Below are 7,410 nucleotides of genomic sequence, written 5' to 3' on the forward strand. Positions count from 1 at the left end.
TTACTTCACCTCCCACATTACCTACAGCAAAAATTAAGCAAATTTTGGAGCACCTGGGTGGCTCAGTCAGTTAAGTGTGTGATTCTTGATTTCAGCTCAGGTCATGATCTCACAGTTTGTGAGATCGAGCCCCACATCGGACTCCGCACTGACAGCACAGAGGTTGCTTGGGATCCTCTCTCTCTGCCCCTTCCCTGCTCACTCACTGCCTTTCTCTCTCTCAAAGATAAATAAATATTACAATTAAGTAAATTTCTTCCTCACTTCTGTCAACAGTGGTAATATGAAATTTCTCACTGTTCTTTTTTACATGAAACATAATTATTTTAAAACTTTAGTGGCAGAACTAATTTTTTTTAAGTTTTATTTAAGTAATCTCTATACCCAATGTAGGGCTCAAACTCACAACCCCGAGATCAAGTCACATGCTCTTCCAATTGAGCCAGCCAGGAACCCCAGAACTAAACTACATTTTATTTGTATAAAAGTAGTCTCCTCTTAAAGATTCATAGCATGCCCCTGTATTCATTTATGCAGTTTAGTTGTAAATGGTCCAAGTTAAATGTGAGATGTCAGCAAATGCATTATGTTGTGAACTGTCAACTGTAATAACTTTTCACATTACAATATATAGATTTGTTTTGTCTCAAAATAGAAACAAAACTTACAAACTTTTAAGGTTAAGATAAAAATCTTTATCTTAGGGTGCCTGCATGACTCAGTTAAGCATCTGACTTTGGTTCAGGTCATGGTCTCGAGGCTTGTGAGTTTGAGCCCCCATGTTGGGCTCTCTGCTATCAGCACAGAGTCTGATTTTGGATCTTCTGTCTCCCTCTCTCTCTCTGCCCCTCCCCGTGCTTTTGCTCTGTCTCTCAAAAATACACATTTAAAAAAAAAAATCTTAATCTTGGGCATCTGGGTGGCTCAGCTGGTTGAGCATCTGACTTCAGCTCAGGTCTTGATCTTGTGGTTTGTGAGTTCGAGCCCACATTGGGCTCTGTGCTGACAGCTCAGAGCCTGGAGTCTGCTTCAGATTCTGTGTCTCCCCCTCTCTCTCTGCCCCTCCCTTGCTCATACACACACACACACACATACACACACACACACACACACACACTCTCTCTCTCTCCCAAAAATAAACATTAAAAAAAATTTTTTTTAATCTCAGTCTTAACTGTACAAAACATTTATACAATTCCCAAACACTACTGCATGTCATTTGCAAATATTTAGTATCGAAACTACCTACAATTAGAAATACTAAATTTCGGTAAAGCTAAATTATGACAATTCTTTGTGTTTTGTGCAGAACTTTAGTTTATAATGTATTTTCACATCTATCATTTCACATGATCATCAGAGCTCTGGGTGGCAGCTGTTATTTCCCTAGTGTTGCAGATGAGGAGCCTGAGGCTCAAAGAAGTTAATTAATTTGCCCAAGTTCACAGCTGACAAGTTCCAGGACAGAACATGCACCTAGGCTTTCTGATTCCAGGCCAAAGGTTATTCGCATGCTATCTTTAAAATCATCCATAGAAGCCTACATACATAGATCTAAATTCAAAAATGAAAATCATGGGGGATATATTTTCAATAAATAAGGACATTCTCCTACATAACCACATTACAACCATTAAAATCAGGGAAGTGACATTGATACATTAGTGCCATTTAGTCTCAGGCCTCATTTAATGACATCCTTTTAGCAAAAGGATCCAGTCCAGAATCACAGTTTTCATTTAGTTTCATGCCTCTTTTGTTTCCTTCAGGCTGGAAGTTTCCCAGTCTTCCCTTGACTTTCATGACCTCAATACTTCTGAGGATTATAAGTCAGATATTTGGCAGAATGTCCCTCAGTTTGATGTTTGATGATGATTGATTTCTCATGATTAGATTCAGACTAAGTATTTTTGGCAAATATCACAGGAATGGTGCTCATGCTTCTCTATCTTCACCTGATGCTCCTCTATCGGGTGAAACACAATTTGATCTGTCCCATATTAGTGATGTTAACATCAGTTACCCAAATAAGGTGGTGTCTACCAGATTTTCCACTGTAAAGTTTCTTTTCTTTTGTAATTAATATTTTGTAGGGAGTATGTAACTCTGAAACTGTGCAAATATCCTCTTCTTCTTCTAACATTTATTCATTTATTTTTCATGGATTCTTATTTTGTCCAGTGGACTACAGTCATTAATTTTGATGCTCAAATTATCCCACATTTAGCCAGTGAGAGTCCTGGCAAGCTGGCTCCTATCCTTATGACATGTGCCTATCATTTAGAACACTTCCTTACTTTCTGGAGTAAGATGTTCCAGGATCATCTTGTACTTTCCCTGCCACAGCTTTTTCTCTAAGAAGCCCTGGTTCCTTTTAGTGAAGAATGTATTTAGAAACCAAGATTTAGGGGGTAGGCATGATCACTACTAATGGCTTGTCACTGATCCCAAGTCCTCTCATTGGACAGAATGAAAGTATGTGTGTAAATGTGTGTATATCTGTGCACACACACATTTGCATCCATAATTATTTCTTGATCTGTACTGTGAAAACTATGAGTTCACACCCAGTATTTCCAACTCTAACCCAACACTGTAAAGTTCTCTCTAGTTTTCTCTGTATTTATAACCCCTTCTAGGACAATGAGAAACAATGGCTCCCATTTTCCTGAATATATTTACTTATTTGATCAGTATCCCTGAACATGAGCAATATTCTACTGCTGCTGCTATCCTTATCCCATTCAAGTTCTGACACCTCATGATGGGATGTCCTCTGGACTAATGTCTTTCTCACCTTGCTCAGGCTGACAACGCTTATTGGTCAGTCACCACTGCCACCCACTCAGTGGATGCCTTCCCCACCATACCTGGGCTCAACCTCTTGCAGGGGTCTCCTCTCTGCACAATTACCCCTCACCCTCATTTGGTCTGACACAAAGTGTAGGCCACTCCTACATAGTTCTTTTCTTCGCTGTGTTGGAGTGACCCCCAGCTCTGGGCCATGAGAGCTTTTACCTTTCAGAGTACCACTTAGTGGATTGACTAGTTAGGGAAGGGATGATCAAAAGGGGAGAGTATCAATTTGCATTAATAGTTAAAATTATAGCCTAAGAAAGCCATCATATTTTCTTAAGTGACAAAGTGAGGAAAGGGATTAGCAGTATAATGGGATGGTCAGGGCTTGGAAAAAGATGGTCAGTGATAAAGTATATAAAGTATACAAAGTATATAAAAGTATATAAAGTATATAAAGTATATTTCTAAACTTTTTCCCAACCCACAACCTTTCCTGTTAATTATTCCTTATTTTTTCTTTTAGACTTTATCTTCTTAACACAATGAACAAGAATCTAGTACATCTGGCAAAAGGCCTCAATTTGCTACATGTATGAAAACATATCATATTTCATGTCATTCATCTGGCCTATTTTCCCTTCATCATAAGTATGACAGGTGTCATATATTTTGCCAAAAGCAAAAAACTTTCCTGCACTGGTGGAAAGAACCAGATAGGATTGAGGAGACAGGGCTCAAGTTCTTCTTAGCAACCACAAAACTAAGTAACCTTATTTATATAAGTCACTCAACTTCACTGGCCCCAACTCCTCATGGGTTGTCATAACATAACTGATTATGAATATTTCATAATTACTAATATCAGGCACAGCATTATATGCACTGTTTCAAGTAATCTTTATATCAGTCTTAAGAAAGACACACTTTTATTATCCCCATTTTACAAATGAAGAGACTGAAGTTTAGAGAACTTAAACTTGTCCAAGGTTATGCAGCTAATAAATAGTAGATCCTAGACCTCCAAGTCTCAGCTCTTAAACATGATGCCTTAAAGACATTAAAAAAAAAAAAAAGTTTTCTTAAGTTTATTTATTTTGAGAGAGAGAGTGCACAGGAAGGGCAGTGGTGGTGGCAGGGGGGTGGGGGGGTGGGGGGGAAGAGTGCACACATGCTCCAGAAGGGCAGAGGGAGAGAGGGAGAGGGAATCCCAAGCAGTGCCCTAAGTAGGGCTCGAACTCACAAACCGTGAGATCATGACCTAAGCTGAAATCAAGAGTCAGATGCTCAAATGACTGAGCCACTCAGGTGCCCTGTGCCTTACAGACATTTTAAATTGCAGGGGTTATGTTAGATGTTAGGTCATTCCAGTTTTAAAATACTGATTTTAAGAAATGCTTAAGGTATATGAAACAAAAACTTTGCATTATAGTAGGCACTAGGCATATAAAGTTGTTTAGATCTTTGTCCTCAGACAACTAACATCCTATCATCATACTATAATGCACAGCACGTGAAGGAAACACAGGTGTTGTTGAAGTGATGAGGGGTATTAAGAGAGGCTTTTCGGAGGCAATGCCACCTCAGGTTACTTTTAAAAAGAAGTTATGGGGGCGCCTGGGTGGCTCGGTCACTTAAGCGTTCGACTTTGGCTCAGGTCATGATCTCACGGTCCGTGACTTCGAGCCCCGCGTCGGGCTCTGTGCTGACCGCTCAGAGCCTGGAGCCTGTTTCAGATTCTGTGTCTCCCTCTCTCTCTGCCTCTCCCCTGTCTCAAAAATAAATAAACGTTAAAAAAAAAATTTTTTTTTTAATTAAAAAAAAAAGTTGTTATGTAGTGGGGCTCCTGGGTGGCTCAGTCGGTTAAGCATCAGACTTCAGCTCAGGTCATGATCTCACAGTTCATGGTTTCGAGCCCTGCATCAGGCTCTGTGGTCGGAGCCTGGAGCCTGCTTTGGATTCTGTATCTCCCTCTCTCTCTGCCCCTCCACTGCTTGTGCTCTGTCTCTCTCAAACATAAATAAATGTTGAAAAAAATTTTTTTAAATAAATAAAAATATGTAGAAATATAGGTAGCATTCTAGGCAAAGCAACAAGTCTGTGAGAAGGCATAGTTATCATGAAACAGTACTATGTATTTGGTATGATTGGAGTAAGAGTAAACAGGAGGAGGGAGAAGGAAAATGAAAACATCTTGAGTTATTTATGTATTGTTAAAAATTGAGAGAGGCGTCTGGGTGGCTCAGTCGGTTGAGCGTCCAACTTTCGGCTCAGGTCATGATCTCACAGTTCGTGGGTTCGAGCCCTGCATCAGGCTCTGTGCTGACCTCTTGCTCAGAGCCTGGAGCCTGCTTCAGATTCTGTGTCTCCCTCTCTCTCTGCCCCTCCCCTGCTCACGCTTTGTCTCACTCTGTTTCTCAAAAATAAATAAATGTGAAAACGAATTTAAAAAAAAAAAAATTGAGAAAAAAATTGAGTTTGAGGAACAGCTATTCATCAATTCACAAAATTTAAGTATACTGTCTTGGAACTTACATATTTAAAAGAACATATCTAGTAAAAAATTTAATGAATCTCTTATTCATACTAGCCCAAATAATACATTATCAAATACTGCGGCCCTGTGCATAAGCCATTCGATTAAGCAACATCTACATAGACTCTTCCTGTAAAAATGACTAAGATTAACCAGGATGGCCAATAGTTCCTCTGACTCATATATTAGAAATTTTTTACAAAAGTGTTTACTGTGAGATGTATTATGCATACAGAATATATAAAACATATTTACGGGGCGCCTGGGTGGCGCAGTCGGTTAAGCGTCCGACTTCAGCCAGGTCACGATCTCGCGGTCCGTGAGTTCGAGCCCCGTGTCGGGCTCTGGGCTGATGGCTCAGAGCCTGGAGCCTGTTTCCGATTCTGTGTCTCCCTCTCTCTCTGCCCCTCCCCCATTCATGCTCTGTCTCTCTCTGTCCCAAAAATAAATAAACGTTGAAAAAAAAAATTAAAAAAAAAAAACAAAAACAAAAAAACATATTTACAATTGAAAGAATAGAGCAAACAGCCAAGTAACAACCATCCACATCAAGAAATGAAATATTGCCAGTATCTAGAAGCCCCATGTGTACCCCTCCTGTATCACAAATCTTGACTTTAACCATCATTTCCTTGTTTTTTCTTAGTTTTATTACCTACCCAAGTAGGTATCTATAAAGTATCATTTTGCTTGTTTTTTTAATTTTTTAAAGTTTATTTTTTTGACAGAAAGAGAGCAAGTCGGGGAGAGGCAGAGAGAAAGAGAGAGACAATCCTAAGCATACCCTGAGCTGTCAGTGCAGAGCCTGATGCGGGTTCTGCAAGCTCACAAACTGTGAGATCGTGACCTGAGCTGAAACCAAGAGCTGGACACTAACTGACTGAGCCACCTTGGCATGCCTTGCTCGTTTTGTTTTTTAATTTTTTTAAATGTTTATTTTTGAAAGAGAGAGAGAAAGAACACGTGCATGCAAGCTGGGGAGGGACAGAGAGACAGAGGGACACAGAGGATCCAAAGCAGGCTCCGCACTGTCAGCAGAGCCTGAAATGGTGCTCAAACTCACAAACTGTGAGATTATGACCTGAGCTGAAGTCTAAGACTTAACCAACTGAGCCACCCAGGAGCCGCTATTTTGCTTTTTTTTTTTTTTTAAACTATGATAATTACTTTTTGTTACTTACAATACTCTAAAATTCATCATAATTGTATATATTCACACTATATTCATCCTATAGCTCTAGTGTTTTCACTGTATTGTGTATATATACATACCAGATTCACTTACTACTGATAGACATTTGAGGCTGTTTCCAGCTTGATGAAAAACACTATTATGAAAATTCCTGGTTCATCTGTGGAAGAACACAAGTTATAGATAAGGTGCAGCATCAATATTCCTAGGTAAAACTAAATTGTTGTACCAGTCATCTGCCACTGGTAGCATATATGACTTACCTTGGCTCCACATCCTCACCAACACTTGGTAATGTGTCTAAACATTTTTGCCATTCCTGGTGGATATTCAATGGTATTCATTCTGGTTTTACTTTGAACAAAGTTTTCATTCACTGATGAGTCCTATTTGATGCCCAGATGGGAAACAATAAATCTTCATCTCCATATTATACTACAAATAAAAATTTCATTCCAGATGCATGGTAAATCTAATTGTGAAAAGTAAACAATAATGCTTCTAGAAGAGTGTTGTCCAGAACTTTCCGCAACAGAAGTGTTCTATAAATCTGCACTTTCCTATATGGTAGCTGCTAGATACATGCGGCTGTTGAGCACTTCAAATGTCGAGTGCAAGTGAGGAAGTGAACTTTAAATTTTATTTAACTTTTGATTGTTTAACTTTATAACAATGCAAGACCTCTGTTCATTAAAAGACACCATTATGAATGAGAGGGAAAAGGCAAGCCATTGAGGAAGAGAGGTTGCTTACAAAGACAAAAGACAACTCCTACCCAGAATATATAAAGAATCATTTAGGTCATGAAAACAAGGCAGATAATATCCCCCACCCCCCATCCCCAGCCCCTCTAAGATAGGCAAAAGAAACATATTCTTCAAAAGGG

This window comes from Leopardus geoffroyi, chromosome E1 (assembly GCF_018350155.1).
Source record: "Leopardus geoffroyi isolate Oge1 chromosome E1, O.geoffroyi_Oge1_pat1.0, whole genome shotgun sequence".
Lineage (NCBI taxonomy): Eukaryota > Metazoa > Chordata > Mammalia > Carnivora > Felidae > Leopardus > Leopardus geoffroyi.